Source organism: Bos mutus, unplaced genomic scaffold (assembly GCF_027580195.1).
Source record: "Bos mutus isolate GX-2022 unplaced genomic scaffold, NWIPB_WYAK_1.1 CTG222, whole genome shotgun sequence".
Lineage (NCBI taxonomy): Eukaryota > Metazoa > Chordata > Mammalia > Artiodactyla > Bovidae > Bos > Bos mutus.
In genome coordinates this window covers 26805-47508 of record NW_027219678.1, presented here as the reverse complement: position 1 = coordinate 47508, position 20704 = coordinate 26805, and the positions used below count along the sequence as shown (strand labels likewise).

At 39.6% G+C, this 20704-nt stretch overlaps 1 pseudogene; it reads left to right on the top strand.

Annotated features, from left to right (window-relative positions):
- The window catches only part of LOC138986870 (small ribosomal subunit protein uS12-like), a 37567-nt pseudogene extending 17085 nt beyond the window's left edge, over positions 1-20482 (top strand).
- Positions 20483-20704: the final 222 nt, after the last annotated feature.

Sequence of the window (20704 nt, the reverse complement as noted above, 5' to 3'; positions counted from 1 at the left end):
GTTCATCATATCATTCATTCTTTCCTTCAAGTTTTCCGTTGAAGATATTTCCTCTAAATTCTTAAATTGGAAACAGGTTAATAATGTCATTAGTTTTCTAATATAAGTATATTAAGCCTAAATTTTTTCTAAGGCCCCCTTTGGCTGCAACCTACAAGTTTTGGTACTTACCACCAATCAACAGCCATAGTATTATGTATGTTCTATTTCAATTCATTAAGTATATCTTTACCATGAGTAATTCATAAGCATAATGTTCTCTAAATTTCACATGCTAATGGATTTTTTCTATGAGATTGAACCATGGGGAACTGCTAACATTCAACCTTTTATAAGCTATAAAATAGCACTTCCATATGGCTTAACATAATACTTTTCTTTTGTGCTTAACATATAACTTAATGTGATTTTGGCCAGACAGCATTAGATTATAGATTTTAAACCAAGTAACTTGTTTCCACAAAAGTTGTTTCTATTTGTATTTTTATTTGGGGTTTTAAAACATTATAAAGAGATGGGGAGGAGCTAAGATGGCAGAGGAGTAGGACAGGGAGAACACTTTCTCCCCCACAAATTCATCAAAAGAACATTTAAATGCTGAGTAAATTCCACAAAACAACTTCTGAATGCCGGCAGAGGACATTAGGCACCCAGAAAAGAAACCCAAGTCTTAGAAAGGAGGGAGGAAAAAATATAAAAGACAAAAGAAAAGACAAAAGAGGGAAGGACGGAGTTCTGTCCCAGGAAGGGAGTCTTAAAAAGAGAGAAGTTTCCAAACACCAGGAAAACTTCTCACTGCTGAATCTGTGCAGAGCCTTGGAAGCACAGATGGCAACATAACAGGGAGGAAAAATAAATAAACAATTAAAACCCACAGATTATGAGCCCTACAGTAACTCTCCCACCGGAGAAACAGTGCAGATGCCTGCACACGCCACTAGCAAGCGGGGCTGGGCAGATAGGCACGCTGTGGGCTGCATTGCTTAGAGTAAGGATCTGGCCTGAATACCCTGAGTGCTATCTGAGCAAAATAATTTGGGCTAGCAAACCAGACTGTGGATATCTACCACGCAAAAAGCCAGCCCTAACCTAAGACACTCACCAGGACCGCATGGAACAAAGGACTGAACAGAGATAGCTGGCTGCAGACCATCCCCTCCGTGACAGGCAGCCAGAGCCGGAAGGGGGGCCAATCGCAGCCCCAGAGAGACATTATCTACAAAACTGTAAGCAGGCTTCTATGCTAACTAAAACTTGGGGGGTATGGATGGTCAACATCTGCCTGAGAAGGTACACCAGTTGTATACCTAGATAACTGAGCAATGGGGAGGCGATAAGTCTCAGCAATTGCACTAGCCAAACACCTCATCACCTGAGCTGCTGGGACCGGAAAGGGCACAAAAATGAAACAATTATTTACACATTGCAAGATGTTACTCTGTAATTTTTTTTTTTTCTCCAACTTCACTCAGTGATTTCAAGTTCTTGCAAAAGGATTTCTTATGTTTATTTATATGTTGTACTATTTTCCTTCTTATCCAAATCAGAGGTGCAGGACACTAATGATAGCTGTCTTCCAGGTTTTGTATCTTGAGAGACTCCAGAGTCAAACTCATTTTCTAAGATATGAGACAAAATTGTCACAGTTTTTTTTTTTTTTTTTTTTTTTTTTTTACTGTTCTCAGAATTACATATTACTTTCCAATTATATTAGGATTCTGTTTACTTGAAGACTGTATCAAGTTGCTCTTTTGTATCACCACTTCCTTTAATAGAATTACGGTCCATTTTTCCACTCAAAGATACCTAGTTAAAATACTACAGAGAAAAACTAATAGGAAAACATACATTTAGTTTAAGTGACATTATAGGACAGAGAGATGTCCCACTCAAAAAAACAACATGTTAAAAATGCAGAAGGACAATATTATATTTTCATCTCCTGTATCCCCTGTATTGCAGGCAAATTCTTTAAAGCTGAGCAGTTGGGGAAGCCCTCTAAAAGAGAAGGAAGAAAAAATATGCTTTCTCAAAAAAAGAACCCTTCTAGGGGATTTGCTAATGAAGGACAGACATGTGCTAGACTGTCTTCTAGGTAAAGGACTTTATGTTTTTACATTAAAAAAAATTGTGGTAAAGTATATATAACATAAAAATTGTCATTTGACCATTTTTGATCACACAATTCAGTGGCATTAATCACATTCACCATGTTGTGCAGCCGTCATTGTCTGGGTAACTTTTGGTAATTACGTGGTTCCTATTCAGTGTGTTATTTCTGCAGAGTCATTTTGGTAAGTTTCACTTTTCTAGAAGTAGATCTGTTTCCTATAAGTTTTGCGCTAGATTGGCACAAATTTATTCACAGTATCTTATATGTTGAATCTCTACAGCATCTCTAACTGCGCTCTTGGCTTTTTAAATTTTCTTTGAGTCTTCTCTTTTTTATGAATAATCTTGCATAACTTTTTCCTATTTTCAAAGAATTAACTTTTTGCTTGATTTATGCCCTGTATTTTTTTTTTCTAGTTCATCATATCATTCATTCTTTCCTTCAAGTTTTCCGTTGAAGATATTTCCTCTAAATTCTTAAATTGGAAACAGGTTAATAATGTCATTAGTTTTCTAATATAAGTATATTAAGCCTAAATTTTTTTCTAAGGCCCCCTTTGGCTGCAACCTACAAGTTTTGGTACTTACCACCAATCAACAGCCATAGTATTATGTATGTTCTATTTCAATTCATTAAGTATATCTTTACCCATGAGTAATTCATAAGCATAATGTTCTCTAAATTTCACATGCTAATGGATTTTTTCTATGAGATTGAACCATGGGGAACTGCTAACATTCAACCTTTTATAAGCTATAAAATAGCACTTCCATATGGCTTAACATAATACTTTTCTTTTGTGCTTAACATATAACTTAATGTGATTTTGGCCAGACAGCATTAGATTATAGATTTTAAACCAAGGGTAACCACATTCGCACAAAAGTCCTCGTTTCTACAAATTTGTATTTTATTTGGGGGTTTTAAAACATTATAAAGAGATGGGGAGGAGCTAAGATGGCAGAGGAGTAGGACAGGGAGAACACTTTCTCCCCCACAAATTCATCAAAAGAACATTTAAATGCTGAGTAAATTCCACAAAACAACTTCTGAATGCCGGCAGAGGACATTAGGCACCCAGAAAAGAAACCCAAGTCTTAGAAAGGAGGGAGGAAAAAATATAAAAGACAAAAGAAAAGACAAAAGAGGGAAGGACGGAGTTCTGTCCCAGGAAGGGAGTCTTAAAAAGAGAGAAGTTTCCAAACACCAGGAAAACTTCTCACTGCTGAATCTGTGCAGAGCCTTGGAAGCACAGAAGGCAACATAACAGGGAGGAAAAATAAATAAACAATTAAAACCCACAGATTATGAGCCCTACAGTAACTCTCCCACCGGAGAAACAGTGCAGATGCCTGCACACGCCACTAGCAAGCGGGGGCTGGGCAGATAGGCACGCTGTGGGCTGCTTCACTTAGAGTAAGGATCTGGCCTGAATACCCTGAGTGCTATCTGAGCAAAATAATTTGGGCTAGCAAACCAGACTGTGGATATCTACCATGCAAAAAGCCAGCCCTAACCTAAGACATCACCAGGACCGCACATGGAACAAAGGACTGAACAGAGATAGCTGGCTGCAGACCATCCCCCTCCGGTGACAGGCAGCCAGAGCCGGAAGGGGCCAATCGCAGCCCCAGAGAGACATTATCTATAAAACTGTAAGCAGGCTTCTTTGCTAACTAAAACTTCTTGGGGGTATGGATGGTCAACATCCGCCTAAGAAGGTGTGCTGGTTGTACATCTAGATAACGGAGCGGTGGGGAGGCGATAAGGCTCAACAATTGCGCTAGCCAAACACCTCATCACCTGAGCTGCTGGGACCTGGGAAGGGCACAAAACGCAGACCCAACCGAGTCTGCGCCTCTGAGGACTACCTGAGTGCCTGAACCTGAGCGTCTTGGACCTGGGAGGTGCAAGCAGCCCACAGCCGGCCTCAGATGTTTCCCAGTGGAGCAAACTAGCGCCTGAGCAGTGTGGGCAGGGCAGGGCGGCTACACTCGCCATGAGCATGGGCAGACCCAGTGTGGCTGAGGCACTGCGAGCACACGCCAGTGTTATATCTTTGCTGCGTCCCTCCCTCCCCACAGCGCGACTGAACAAGTGAGCCTTAAAAAAAAAAAAAAAAAAGTGTCCACCACCATCCCCTTTGTGTCTGGGTGGAAATCAAACACTGAAGAGACCAGCAAACAGAAGAAGCTATAACAGAGGGAACCGCCTTGGAAGCTACAGGCAATAGATTAAAACCCTGTGGTTAGTACCGACTACATAGGAAGGGGCCTATAGATCTTGAGAAATATAAGTCGGACCAAGGAACTAGCTGAAAATGAACTGACCCCACAATACCCACAACAAAACCAAACAAAGTCCTAGATATATTTTTACTATTTTTACAATCACTCCTTCTTTCTTTTTTTTTTAATTTTTAAATAATTAAGTCCTCTATTATTTCTTTAATTTTCACTTTTATTACCTACTATTACTTTTGCAAAAAAAAAAAAAAAAAAAGACCCTATTTTTTTAAAGCAAACTTCATATATATATATTTTTTATAATTTTGTGACCTTGTTTTTTTTTTTTTTCTTTTCTTTAACATTGTATTTTGAAATTCCAAACTCTACTCTAGATTTTTAATTTTAGCTTTTGGTATTTGTTATCAATTTTGTACCTATATCTTATTTATACTCTTTGTGACTTTTTTTGTTTTTGTTTGTTTTTTCTCTCTTTCTTTTTCTTCTTCTTTTTTTTAACATTGTGTTTTTGAAATTCCAAACTCTACTCTAGATTTTTAACTTTTGCTTTTTGGTATTTGTTATCAATTTTGTACCTATATTTTCTTTATACTTTTCGCGACTTTGTTTTTGTTTGTTTGTTTTTTCTCTCTTTCTTTTCCTTTTATTTTCTTTAACACTGTATTTTTGAAATTCCAAACTCTACTCTAGAATTTTACTTTTTGCTTTTATGTATTTGTTACCAATTTTGTACCTTTAAGAACCCAATCTTAAGTATCCATTTTTCACTAGGAAGCAAGATTACTGGCTTGACTGCTCTCTCTCCCTTTGGACTCTCCTTTTTCTCCACTAGGTAGCCTGTGTCTCCTCCCTAACCCCTCTCTACTCTACCCAACTCTGTGAATTTCTGAGTGTTCCAGACGGTGGAGAACACTTAGGGAATTGATTACTGGCTGGATCTGTCTTCCTCCTTTTCATTCCCCCCTTTTATCCTCTTGGCCACCTCTGTCTCCTTCCTCCTTCTTCTCTTCTCTGTATAACTCTGTGAACATCTCTGAGCGGTCCAGTTGTGGAGTGCACATAAGGAAGTGATTACTGGCTAGCCCACTCTCTCCTCTATTTATTCCACCTCATCTCATTCAGGTCACCTCTAACTCCCTCCTCCCTCTTCTCTTATCCATGTAACGCTGTGAACCTCTTTGGGTGACCCTCATGATGGAGAAACTTTTCATCTTTAACATAGATGTTTTATCAATGGTGCTGTATAGAAGGAGAGGTTTTGAAACTACTGTAAAAATAAGACTGATAACTGGAAGCAAGAGGCTTAAGTCCAAACCCTGACTCCAGGGAACTCCTGACTCCAGGGAACATTAATTGACAGGAGCTCATCAAACTCCTCCATACCTACACTGAAACCAAGCACCACACAAGGGCCAACAAGTTCCAGGGCAAGACATACCAAGCAAACTCTACAGCAACACAGGAACACAGCCCTGAGCTCCAAGAAACAGGCTGCCCAAAGTCACCCCAAAACCATAGACATCTCATAACTCATTACTGGACACTTCATTGTACTGAAGAGAGAAGAAATACAGCTCCACTCACCAGAACACCGACACAAGCTTTCCTAACCAAGAAACCTTGACAAGCCACCTGTACAAACCCACACACAGACAGGAAACGCCACAATAAAGAGAACTCCACAAACTGCCAGAATACAGAAAGGACACCCAAAACTCAGCAATTTAAACAAGATGAAGAGACAGAGAAATTCCCAGCAGATGAAGAAACAGGATAAAGGCCCACCAAACCAAACAAAAGAGGAAGAGTAGGGAATCTACCTGATAAAGAATTCCAAATAATGATAGTGAAATTGATCCAAAATCTTGAAATCAAAATGGAATCACAGATAAATAGCCTGGAGACAAGGACTGAGAAGATCTTGTCCTTGCAAGAAAGGTTTAACAAGGACCTAGAAGAAATAAAAAGAGTCAATATATAATGAATAATGCAATAAATGAAATCAAAAACACTCTGGAGGCAACAAATAGTAGAATAACAGACGCAGAAGATAGGATTAGTGAATTAGAAGATAGAATGGCAGAAATAAATGAATCAGAGAGGAAAAAAGAAAAATGAATTAAAAGAAATAAGGACAATCTCAGAGACCTCCAGGACAATATTAAACGCTACAACATTTGAATCATAGGGATTCCAGAAGAAGACAAAAAGAAAGACCATGAGAAAATACTTCAGGAGATAATAGTTGAAAACTTCCCAAAAATGGGGAAGGAAATAATCACTCAAGTCCAAGAAACCCAGAGAGTCCCAAACAGGATAAACTCAAGGTGAAACACCCCAAGACACATATTAATCAAATTAACAAAGATCAAACAGAAAGAACAAATATTAAAAGCAGCAAGAGAAAAACAATAAAAAACACACAAAGGAATTCCCATAAGGATAACAGCTGATCTTTCAATAGAAACTCTTCAAGCCAGGAGGGAATGGCAAGACATACTTAAAATGATGAAAGAAAATAACCTACAGCCCAGATTATTGTACCCAGCAAGGATCTCATTCAAGTATGAAGGAGAAATCAAAAGCTTTACAGACAAGCAAAAGCTGAGAGATTTCAGCACCACCAAACCAGCTCTCCAACAAATACTAAAGGATATTCTCTAGACAGGAAACACAAAAACGGTGTATAAATTTGAACCCAAAACAATAAAGTAAATGGCAACGGGACCATACTTATCAATAATTACCTTAAACGTAAATGGGTTGAATGCCCCAACCAAAAGACAAAGAGTGGCTGAATGGATACAAAAACAAGACCCCTACATATGCTGTCTACAGAGACCCACCTCAAAACAGGGGACACATACAGACTGAAAGTGAAGGGCTGGAAAAAGATTTTCCATGCAAATAGGGACCAAAAGAAAGCAGGAGTAGCAATACTCATATCAGATAAAATAGACTTTAAAACAAAGGCTGTGAAAAGAGACAAAGACGGTCACTACATAATGCTCAAAGGATCAATCCAAGAAGAAGAGATAACAATTATAAATATATATGTACCCAACACGGGAGCACCGCAATATGTAAGACAAATGCTAACAAGTATGAAAGGAGAAATTAACAATAACACAATAATAGTGGGAGACTTTAATACCCCACTCACACCTATGGATAGATCAACTAAACAGAAAATTAACAAGGAAACACAAACTTTAAACAATACAATAGATCAGTTAGACCTAATTGGTATCTATAGGACATTTCATCCCAAAACAATGAATTTCACCTTTTTCTTAAGCGCACATGGAACCTTCTCCAGGATAGATCACATCCTGGGCCATAAATCTAGCCTTGGGAAATTCAAAAAAATTGAAATCATTCCAAGCATCTTTTCTGACCATAATGCAGTAAGATTAGATCTCAATTACAGGAGAAAAACTATTAAAAATTCCAACATATGGAGGCTGAACAACACGCTGCTGAATAACCAACAAATCACAGAAGAAATCAAAAAAGAAATCAAATTTGCATAGAAATGAATGAAAATTAAAACACAACAACCCAAAACCTGTGAGACACTGTAAAAGCAGTCCTAAGGGGAAAGTTCATAGCAATTCAGGCATACCTCAAGAAACAAGAAAAAAGTCAAATAAATAACCTAACTCTACACCTAAAGCAACTAGAAAAGGAAGAAATGGAGAACCCCAGGGTTAGTAGAAGGAAAAATCTTAAAAATTAGGGCAGAAATAAATGCAGAAGAAACAAAAGAGACCATAGCAAAAATCAATAAAGCCAAAAGCTGGTTCTTTGAAAGGATAAATAAAATTGACAAACCATTAGCCAGACTCATCAAGAAACAAAGGGAGAAAAATGAAATCAATAAAATTAGAAATGAAAATGGAGAGATCACAACAGACAACACAGAAAAACAAAGGATCATAAGAGACTACTATCAACAATTATATGCCAATAAAATGGACAACATGGAAGAAATGGACAAATTCTTAGAAAAGTACAACTTTCCAAAACTGGACCAGGAAGAAATAGAAAATCTTAACAGACCCATCACAAGCAAGGAAATTGAAACTGCAATGAGAAATCTTCCAGCAAACAAAAGCCCAGGTCCAGTCGGCTTCACAGCTGAATTCTACCAAAAATCTAGAGTAGAGCTAACACCTATCCTACTCAAACTCTTCCAGAAAATTGCAGAGGAAGGTAAACTTCCAAACTCATTCTAAAGGCCACCATCACCCTAATACCAAAACCTGACAAAGATCCCACAAAAAAAGAAAACTACAGGCCAATATCACTGATGAACATAGATGCAAAAATCCTTAACAAGATTTTAGCACACAGAATCCAACAACACATTAAAAAGATCATACACCATGACCAAGTGGGCTTTATCCCAGGGATGCAAGGATTCTTCAATATCTGCAAATCAGTCAATGTAATACACCACGTTAACAAATTGAAAAATAAAAACCATATGATTATCTCAATAGATGCAGAGAAAGCCTTAGATAAAAATCAACATCCATTTACGATTAAAACTCTCCAGAAAGCAGGAATAGAAGGAACATACCTCAACATAATAAAAGCTATATATGACAAACCCACAGCAAACATTATCCTCAATGGTGAAAAATTGAAAGCATTTCCTCTAAAGCCAGGAACAACATAAGGGTGCCCACTTTCACCATTACTATTCAACATAGTTTTGGAAGTTTTGGCCACAGCAATCAGAGCAGAAAAAGAAATAAAAGGAATCCAAATTGGAAAAGAAGAAGTAAAACTCTCACTGTTTGCAGATGACATGATCCTCTATGTAGAAAACCCTAAAGACTCCACCAGAAAATTACTAGAACTAATCAATGATTATAGTAAAGTTGCAGGATATAAAATCAACACCCAGAAATCCCTTGCATTTTTATACACTAACAATGAGAAAACAGAAAGAGAAATTAAGGAAACAATTCCATTCACCATTGCAACAGAAAGAATAAAATACTTAGGAATATATCCACCTAAAGAAACTAAAGACCTACATATAGAAAACTATAAAACACTGGTGAAAGAAATCAAAGAGGACACTAATAGATGGAGAAATATACCATGTTCATGGATTGGAAGAATCAATATAGTGAAAATGAGTATACTACCCAAAGCAATTTATAGATTCAATGCAATCCCTATCAAGCTACCAATGGTATTCTTCACAGAGCTAGAATAAATAATTTCACAAGTTGTGTGGAAATACAAAAAACCTCGAATAGCCAAAGCGATCTTGAGAAAGAAGAATGGAACTGGAGGAATCAACCTGCCTGACTCAGGCTCTACTACCGAGCCACAGTCATCAAGACAGTATGGTACTGGCACAAAGACAGAAATATAGATCAATGGAACAAAATAGAAAGCCCAGAGATAAATCCACGCACATATGGACACCTTATCTTTGACAAAGGAGGCAAGAATATACAATGGATTAAAGACAATCTCTTTAACAAGTGGTGCTGGGAAAACTGGACAATCACTTGTAAAAGAATGAAACTAGAGCATTTTCTAACACCATACACAAAAATAAATTCAAAATGGATTAAAGATCTCAACGTAAGACCAGAAACTATAAAACTCCTAGAGGAGAATATAGGCAAAACACTCTCCGACATACATCACAGCAGGATCCTCTATGACCCACCTCCCAGAATATTGGAAATAAAAGCAAAAATAAACAAACTGGACCTAATTAAACTTAAAACCTTCTGCACAACAAAGGAAACTATAAGCAAGGTGAAAAGACAGCCTTCAGAATGGGAGAAAATAATAGCAAATGAAGCAACAGACAGACAACTAATCTCTAAAATATACAAGCAACACCTACAGCTCAATTCCAGAAAAATAAATGACCCAATCAAAAAATGGGCCAAAGAACTAAATAGATATTTCTCCAAAGAAGACATACAGATGGCTAACAAACACATGAAAAGATGCTCAACATCACTCATTATCAGAGAAATGCAAATCAAAACCACTATGAGGTACCATTTCATGCCAGTCAGAATGGCTGTGATCCAAAAGTCTACAAGCAATAAATGCTGGAGAGGGTGTGGAGAAAAGGGAACCCTCTTACACTGTTGGTGGGAATGCAAACTAGTACAGCCACTATGGAGAACATTGTGGAGATTCCTTTAAAAAATGGAAATAGAACTGCCTTATGACCCAGCAATCCCACTGCTGGGCATACACACTGAGGAAACCAGAAGGGAAAGAGACACGTGTACTCCAATGTTCATCACAGCACTGTTTATAATAGCCAGGACATGGAAGCAACCTAGATGTCCATCAACAGATGAATGGATAAGAAAGCAGTGGTACATATACACAATGGAGTATTACTCAGCCATTAAAAAGAATACATTTGAATCAGTTCTAATGAGGTGGATGAAACTGGAGCCTATTATACAGAGTGAAGTAAGCCAGAAAGAAAAACACCAATACAGTATACTAACACATATATATGGAATTTAGAAAGATGGTAACAATAACCCTGTATACGAGACAGCAAAAGAGACACTAATGTATAGAACAGTCTTTTGGACTCTGTGTGAGAGGGAGAGGGTTGGATGATTTGGGAGAATGGCATTGAAATACGTATAATATCATATATGAAATGAGTTGCCAGTTCAGGTTTGATGCACGATACTGGATGCTTGGGGCTGGTGCACTGGGACGACCCAGAGGGATGGTATGGGGAGGGAGGAGGGTTCAGGGTGGGAACACGTGTATACCTGTGGCAGATTCATTTCGATATTTGGCAAAACCAATACAATATTGTAAAGTTTAAAAATAAAATAAAATTAAAAAAAAATGTTATAAGGACATGGGTAGCCAGTAATTTTCAAATAAAAATCCTCCTTGAGTGCTGGAATGTTTTCTGATACATGTTGCAGGCTGGTTCTCTGGGATGCAGACTCAGATGGAGCTTAGTGCTGGGATGTTTATCAGGGTTGCCCTTTGGATCAACCCAAGGAGGGAAGAAACAGGGTAGGGCAGAGGGAAGGATCAAGCTGCATCACTGGCCAGACGACCTGAGCTGACCCCCTGCGGGGTCTGGAGTGAAGACAGCCCTTCAGGGTTGTCCTGACACATCCATTGGCCAGGCCTTTATGCCTCCCCATGGATGGGTCATTGCATAGAAGCTGCCCTCAGAAGGCTGATGGTTTAAGGTTGCCTACTTGCACCACTTACTGTAGCTGGACAATGAGTTCTTGAAGGGAGATCAGGACAACATGTCTCCATGTCCCCACAGCTTGTGTCGCAGATCAAGAGGTAGGGGATGAGGATGTACTCTGGGGAAAACTCTTGATGACTGATGTGCAAGTCAAAATTTTGACTTAGTGATTCTCCTTAATACCCTCTGATCTAAAAAATAGAGGAGGAGGTCCATGTAGGGGAGATATCCTCGTTCTCTAGGGTCATTCCAGTTTTCACCTCTTCTAGGAAGTCACCTTAAGATCAGTCATCATCCTAGATAACTTGTATTTCTGTAATACCCTGAGCACCTCTCATGTGTTAAACTGAGCCATACTTTTCTAATGTCCCTTTGTCATCATCCTGAGATACTTCATCTGTAAACAAGGGCCCTGTTCTTTCCATTGTGCACTGGGTTCTGTAAATGACGTAGCCTGCCCTGACTGTGGATGTTCACACATGGTCTGTTTCCTCACTAAACCACGTGAGAAAAAGACTTGGAACTGTGCCTATTTGCTTTTTGATTACATCTTCCAGCAAAGTGTCTGTCATACAGGGCGTGTTCATTAACTGTTTGCTGTATGAATAAATGATAACTGAGAACAAACCTTCCTTCTCAACTTTACAATTTTGAAATTCTAAAGTAGCCTGGGATAACAGAAAGCCCTGATTTTGCAATCAGTCACACTGATGTGCCTGTCAGTTCTTTCTCTGCTCCTCACCAGCAGTGTGGGTACCTAAAGAATGTGCTGTCCAGAGTAGGACACCTGAGAGTGAAAGGAAAGCAGTAACCAGCCAAGGGGCCAGGGAAGTAAACTGGCGCCATCCTTGACAAAATGGACTATGGACACCCTACACCTGTGTAGTGTTAGTTACATGCTTGTATAATTATTTTAATCTCTGAATCTCAGCTTCTTCATCTGGAAGATGGATATAGTTCTTGCCCTTGCAGAGTTCTTTGGTTGGGATGATAGATGGACCAAGAGCATCCAAAGACACAGATGGAATCACTGACCTTAGTGATTCCTACTTACAAGGGGAGGAGAGGAAGATGGACGTGGATGAAGGAGGTTTGTAGACTGTAGAAGGTGGAATTGAGGAGGTCCTCATCTGATGGCCTAAATGAAACTGTTCCTCCTTCACATGTCATTAAAATGACACAAGCACACAGGGAAGAGCACAAGCTTTGGAGTCAGCCTTCCAGGGACAAATACTGGCTCCTCTGGACATGGACTGGGTTTAGATACAAATTCTGCTCCCATTAATTATGGGATATTAAGGTTGGGAAGCCAATTGTGCTTCAGTGTCTTTGTCTGAAAGTTGAGGTAAAGTTAGTATGATTCTTAGAGGACTGTTGCAAAGATTAACTATGGCAGTGAGTCTCACAGTGTGGTCTGTGCACCACTGCCAGTCCACAAACTGATTATAACCAGGTTAGAAGTAAGTACAGGAAATTCAAGAAAGCTAGAAACTCAGAGCCATCAGCTATTGCTATGACATCCACACTTAGGATGTGTGGGATCTTGAACAGCCCGGATTTTACACTTGCAGGGGGAGGTACACATGGTTGAGATGAGCACTAGTGATGTACAATGGGTCAGTGATTAGGCTGCAATGGGCTGAAAATATAAAATTAAATAAAACTGATACTTAATCCCAACAGGTGAGAAACTCTACTTTTGAACAATGCCAGATATGTGATTAGCTGTCAATCATTACTATCCTCTCCAGCACTATCTTCTTTATTAATTGTTACTGTCATGTTTATGTTTAAAATGAGACCATATAGGCTTTCAAAATTCCCTCCTATATTTATCATTATTTTTATTAGGATTAAAAAGTTAGAAATAAATTCCTGTTGAAGAGGGTTTTTTTTTTTTCCAAGTCTAAAAACAATACTGTGCATATATTTAAACTGATTCTTTTCTTGAGTCAGCAATATGGTCCTAATGTTGAAGTAGATACCTGGAAATACAAAAGGCCACTTTAAAACCCTTCAGAGTTTTTTGAAACACAGGGCTTTATGTGTAAGCTATTAATTTTCCTTTTAAAACAGAAAGAATATGGATTAACTAAGGTTTGTTTTTTAAACCTAATATTCTAAGGAAAATACATTTTTTTTCAAAAACCTAAAACAGCAATGTGTGCTGAAAATTGGGAGAAACATATATTTATTTTAGTTTATTACTTAAAAATAATGTTATTAGAAGGAATAACTTTCCCCAGTCCTATGAGATCTCCACCTATCCTCCAGGACCATCTGACTTGCCTTAGGAGTCAAATTGGGGTTGTGTGATTTTTTTGAGTTACAAACCCACAGCAAACATTATCCTCAGTGGCGAAAAACTGAAAGCATTTCCTCTAAAATCAGGAACAAAACATGGGTGCCCACTTTCCCCACTACTGTTCAACATAGTTTTGGAAGTCCCAGCCACAGTAATCAGAAAAGAAATAAAAGGAATCCAGATTGGATAAAAAGAAGTAAGACTCTCACTGTTTGCAGATGACATGATCCTCTACATAGAAAACCCTAAAGATACCACAAAAAATTTACTAGAGCTAATCAATGAATACAGTAGGGTTGCAGGATATAAAATTAATACTCAGAAATCCCTTGCATTCCTATACACTAACAATGAGAAAACAGAGAACTTAAGGAAACAATCCCTTTCATTGTTGCAATGAAAAGTGTAAAATATTAGGAATAAATTTACCTAAAAAACAAAATATCTATATATAGAAAATATGACACTGATGAAAAGAATCAAAGATAACACAAATAGATGAAGAAATATACCATGATCATGGATTGGAAGAATTAATATAGTGAAAATGAGTATACTACCCAAAGCAATTGATTGATTCAATGCAATCCCTATCAAGCTACCAATGGTATTTTTCAGAGAACTAGAACAAATAATTTCACAATTTGTATGGAAATGCAAAAAACCTCAAATAGCCAAAGCAATCTTGAGAAAGAAGAATGGAACTGGGGGAATCAACCTGCCTGACTTCAGACACTACAAAGCTACAGTCATCAAGACAGTATGGCACTGGTACAGACAGCAATATAGATCAACGGAACAAAATAGCCCAGAGATAAATCCACACACCGATGGACACCTTATCTTTGACAAAGGAGGCAGAAATATGCAATAGAGAAAAGACAATCTCTTTAACAAGTGGTGTTGGGAAAACTGGTCAACTACCTGTAACAGAATGAACCTAGAACACTTCTAACACAATAAACATAAAAAAACTCAAAATGGATTAAAGATCTAATTGGAGGAACAGAAACTATAAAACTCTTAGAGGAAAACATTGAACACTCTCTGACATAAATCACAGCAGGATCCTCTATGACCCACCTCCTGAGTAATGGGAATAAAAGCAAAAATAAATGTGATCTCATTTCAGTTCAGTTCAGAAGCTCAGTCGTGTACGACTCTTTACGATCCCATGAACTGCAGCACGCCAGGCCTCCCTGTCCATCACCAACTCCCGGAGTTCACCCAAACTCACGTCCATCCAGTCAGTGATGCCATCCAGCTATCTCATCCTCTGTCGTCCCCTTCTGCTCCTGCCCCCAATCCGTCCCAGCATCACAGTCTTTTCCAATGAGTCAACCCTTCACATGAGGTGGCCAAAGTACTGGAGTTTCAGCTTTAGCATCATTCCTTCCAAAGAACACTCAAAACTGATCTTCAGAATGGACTGGATGGATCTCCTTGCAGTCCAAGGGACTCTCCAGATTCTTCTCCAACACCACATTTCAAAGCATCAATTCTTCTGCACTCAGCTTTCCTAACAGTACAAATTTCACAACCATACATGACTACTGGAAAAACCTTAACCTTGACTAGATGGACCTTTGTTGGCAAAGTAATGTCTCTGCTTTTCAATATGCTATCTAGGTTGGTCATAACTTTCCTTCCAAAGAGTAAGCATCTTTTAATTTCATGGCTGCAACCACGATATACAGTGATTTTGGAGCCACCAAAAATAAAGTCTGACACTGTTTCCCCATCTATTTGCCATGAAGTGATGGGACCAGAGGCCATGATCTTCATTTTCTGAATGTTGAGCTTTAAGCCAACTTTTTCACTCTCTACTTTCACTTTCATCAAGAGGCTTTTTAGTTCCTCTTCACTTTCTGCCATAAGGGTGGTGTCATCTGCATATCTGAGGTTGTTGATATTTCTTCCAGCAATCTTGATTCCAGCTTCTGCTTCTTCTAGCACGGCATTTCTCATAATGTACTCTGCATATAAGTTACATAAGCAGAGTGACAATATGCAGCCTTGACGTACTCCTTTTCCTATTTGGAACCAGTCTGTTGTTCCATGTCCAGTTTGAACTGTTGCTTCCTGACCTGCATACAGATTTCTCAAGAGGCAGGTCAGGTGGTCTGGTATTCCCATCTCTTTCAGAATTTTTCACAGTTTATTGTGATCCACACAATCAAAGGCTTTGGCATAGTCAATAAAGCAGAAATAGATGTTTTTCTGGAACTCTCTTGCTTTTTCCATGATCCAGCAGATGTTGGCAATTTGATCTCTGGCTCTTCTACCTTTTCTAAAACCAGCTTGAACATCTGAAAGTTCATGGTTCACATATTGCTGAAGCCTGGCTTGGAGAATTTTGAGCATTAATTTACTAGCGTGGGAGATGAGTGCAATTGTGTGGTAGTTTGAGCATTCTTTGGCATTGCCTTTCTTTGGGATTGGAATGAAAACTGACTTTTTCCAGTCCTGTGGCCACTGCTGAATTTTCCAAATTATCTGGCATATTGTGACTTAATTAAACTTAAAAGCTTTTGCACAACAAATGAAACTATACACAAGGTGAAATATCAGCCTTCTGAATGGGAGAAAGTAATAGCAAACAAAACAACTGACAAAGAATTAATCTCCAAAATATACAAGCAGCTTAGCAGCTTCTGCAGTTAAGTACCAGAAAACAAACAACCCAGTCAAAAAGTGGGCCAACTAATTAAACAGACGTTTCTCCAAAGAAGACATACAGAGGGCTAACAAATACCTGAATAGAGGTTCAACATCACTCATTATCAGAGAAATGCAAATCAAAACCACAATGAGGTATCATTTTATGCTGATCAGAATGGCAGCCATCAAAAAGCCTACAAACAACAAATACTGGAGAGGGTGTGGAGAAATGAGAACTCTCTTACACTGTTGGTGGGAATGCAAATTGGTATAGCCACTATGAAGAACAGTGTGGAGATTCCTTAAAAAACTGGAAAGAGAACTGCCATATGACCCAGCAATCCCACTGCTGGGCATACACACTGAGGAAACCATTGAAAGAGACACATGTACCCCAGTGTTCATTGCAGCACTGTTTACAATAGCTAAAACATGGAAGAAATCTAGATGTCCATCGGCAGATGAATGGATAAGACAGTCATGGTACATATGCACAATGGAATATTACTCAGCTATAAAAATAACACATTTGAATCAGTTCTAATGAGGTGGATGAAACTGGAGCCTATTATACAGAGTGAAGTAAACCAGAAAAACATCAATATAGTATATTAATGCATATTTTTGGAATTTAGAAAGTCAGTAATGATGATCCTATATGCAAGGCAGCAAAAAAGACACAGATGTAAATAGCAGACTATTGGCCTATGTGGGAGAAGGCGAGGGTGGGGTGGTATTAGAGGATAGCATTGAAACATGTATGTATATTACCATTCGTAAAATAGATGGCCAGTGCAAGTTTGATGCATGAAGCAGGGCACTCAAAGCCAGTGCTCTGGGACAACCCAGAGGGATGGGGTGAGGAGGGAACGGGTGAGGGGTTCAGGATGGTGGGACACATGTACACCCAAGGGTGATTCATGTTGATGTATGGCAAAAACCACCACAATATTGTAAAATAATTTTCTTCCAATTAAAATAAGTAAAATTAAAATGAACAAGAACCAAGGTTAAGACTCAAACACACTAAGAATGTTCTGCACAAAGTATACATTGGATGTTTCTGACTAAATTCTCTTTTCCACTCAGTAAACATGCTCACAAGTATCCATCCCAATAGGTGGAAGTTTTGGGTATTCCAAACCATGTTTGATCCAAAAGCTAATCATATTTAATTCTGGAGAACATTACATGAAAAATATTTTTAAAATTAAATTTTGCAGACTACCTAGCAAAAAATGAGTCTCTGGTATGGAGTTTATATCACATTAGAAATGTGGTAAGTAATGGTGAACAGAGGATTGAGGGTTTTATACCCCACATTTTACAACAATAAATTTTTTTTTTTAATCCAAGAGTTTATACTGATTCTGATAAGACATAGAATTGCTATGAGGAAGGGAAAGCTCTTATTTTGTAGTAGAACGCCAGCTCACAAATGTAGACAGATTGACAGAAAAGTACCATGTGACAGCAATCATTGTCACAAATTATTCAGCCAAAATTCATCATTGGCTGACTACATGGTAAATGCTGGGGCGTGGTGTTGAGAGGAACATGACATTTCATGGACTCAAAGTATCTTCTCAGCTTAATTCTTTAAGGAAGAATTGTTTGCCTAAAGTGGGAAAATCCAGCAAACACAGGCCATGCAAGTAACCAGAGTACACATCACTAATAAAGAACTTAATGACACCCTTGTTTTTTTTTTCTTGTTTTTAGAAAAATTTATTGTATTTAAGTATAGTTGACTTGCAATGTTGTGTTAATTTCTGCTATACCACAGTGATTCAGTTATACATATATGCACATTATTTTTCATGTAAGTTAAATAAACAGGGTGACAATATACAGCCTTGTCATACTCCTTTTCCAATTTTGACCCAGACAGTCGATCCATGTTGGGTTCTAACTGTTGCTTCTTGACCTCCATACAGGTTGCTTAGGAGGTAGGTAAGGTGGTCTGGTATTCCCATCTCTTGAAGAATTTTCCACAGTTTGTTGTGATCCAAACAGTCAAAGGCTTTAGCGTAGTGAATGGAGCAGAAGTAGATGTTTTTCTGAGCATAGACCATAAGGCCCCCAAAGCCTGGAAATGTACTTCCTGGTCCTTTACAGGAAATCTCTGCCCTCCCTGCTCCCTCCCTCCCTGTTCTAAGTGAGGCCTGTGTACCAGCAGTGTCAGCTGGCTTGGGAGGCTGTTAGGAACATGTGATTGTGGTCTCTATCCCAGACCTACTGAAAAAATCTCCAGATACCAGGTGAGTCCTGCTCACAGTACAGTTTGAGAAGCGCTGGTTTAGAGGCCCTGCTCAGTTCATCCTGCAGTTGCACCTTCCCCCAGGTGCAGGCAGCCAGAGTGGACCAGGGGGTGTGGCCACCTGAAGCCCCGCCCCCTCCAGGCCATGCTCTGAGCATCTAGACCCTAGAACCCTTGCTCCCAGCTCCAGTGCAGGCCTCCCTCCTGGGACCCATGTCCCAACCTGACAGGTAGTCGAGATACAACTGTTTATGGAGCGGAAGAGGATGGCCTGAGCTTGGACTTGAAGGCTGTAATGCTCTTGCTTGAGCAGCAGATTCCTCAGGGCACAAAGAGGGTCAGAGCCAGAGATGGAAAGAGCAGAGGGAGGGCTAGAGGCTGGGTCAGCCCAGCCCTCTGAGGTCCTGCCTTCTAGCTCCAAACTCCAGGGTCCAGGAATCCCAGTCTGCCATGCTGTTTTGAGGTTGTACTTGACAGTGTGTTAGCTTGATTTATAACTTTTAAATATTTAAACATATAGCATAGGCTTCGTTTATATTCTTGACCCAGGGCCCACATATGTGAGTGGCAGGTCTGTTAAATGCTTCTCAGAATGTGCTCAGAGGACCCCCTGCATGGGATTGGGATGTTGGATCAGATCTTTGGGGCTGGAGCCTAGGACTCTGCATTCTGACCCCTCCCGTGGTGACTCTGATCCACAGCAGAGCTACAGGAACACTTGTAATGGAGGGGAGTGGGGCGTTGAGAGGAGCTGCCCTGAGTGGCGGGAAGTGTCAGGAGAAGAGAGGGCGGTCCCAGGTCAGAGGAAGGTGCTGACTACAAGCTCACACCCTTCCTGCTTCTCTCATGATTCTCCTCACAACCTGGCCTGACCCCACCCCCGTAGTTGGATGCAGGGAGAAGCTGCTAGAATGGGGCAAGGGTGTCCTCCTGTCGACCATAGGGCTCTCGGGGGCTGCCCTGCAAAAGGAAGGACCTGATTCAGGGGCAATAGGAGCAAAGGAGCTGCAGGACCCACCCAGGGAGTCAAGCTGAGCAGGTCTTTGGGCAGGGAGACCTCCTAGCCCCACGGGACATGGGTGGAGTGGGGACAGACTCTGTGGTTCCACTGGGGCTCAGAGGCTGTAGCTGTCAGTTAGGAGTCTTATGACCTCTAGCAAGATCCCTAAGCTCTGTAAAATCCGAGCGTGTGTTAAAATTAAACATGATGGTCTTTCTTTCAGGCCCATGGTGCTGGTAGGATGAGCAAGCATCGTGGTCTTTGCCAGGAAGCTCTGTAGCCACCAACAAGCCCTGAAGCGGCATGGTAACAGTACAAGAAAGCCCATTTGGGCACAGCCCTGAAGGCCAACCCTTTTAGATACACTTCTCGTGCCAAGAGAATTGTGCTTGAAAAAATAGGGGTTGAAGCCAAACAGCCAAATTCTGCCATCAGGAAATGTGTCAGGGTTCAGTTCACCAAGAATGGCAAAAAGTTATAGCCTTTTGTACCCAGAGATGGTTGCTTGAATTTTATTGAGGAAAATGATGAAGTTCTGGTTGCTGGATTTGGTTGCAAAGGTCATGCTGTTCGTGACATTCCTGGAGTCCACTTTAAGGCTGTCAAAGTAGCCAGTGTCTCTTTTTTGCCTTATATAAAGGCAAGAAGGAAAGATAAAGATCATAAATTTTGATGATGAAAGAATGATAGTAATAAATTTTCATATACCAAAACAAAAATTAAACGTGATATGATAGTTAAGCAAAAGCACATCCTTGTCACACAGAGCAGAATAAGGGGCAGCTGATGTTTATTGGGACACTTATTACATTACACCTCTGCACTTCTTGATGCTATCATAGGCACTTGTCACTGCCTGTGTTCAATCATGTCCAACTCTTTGTGACC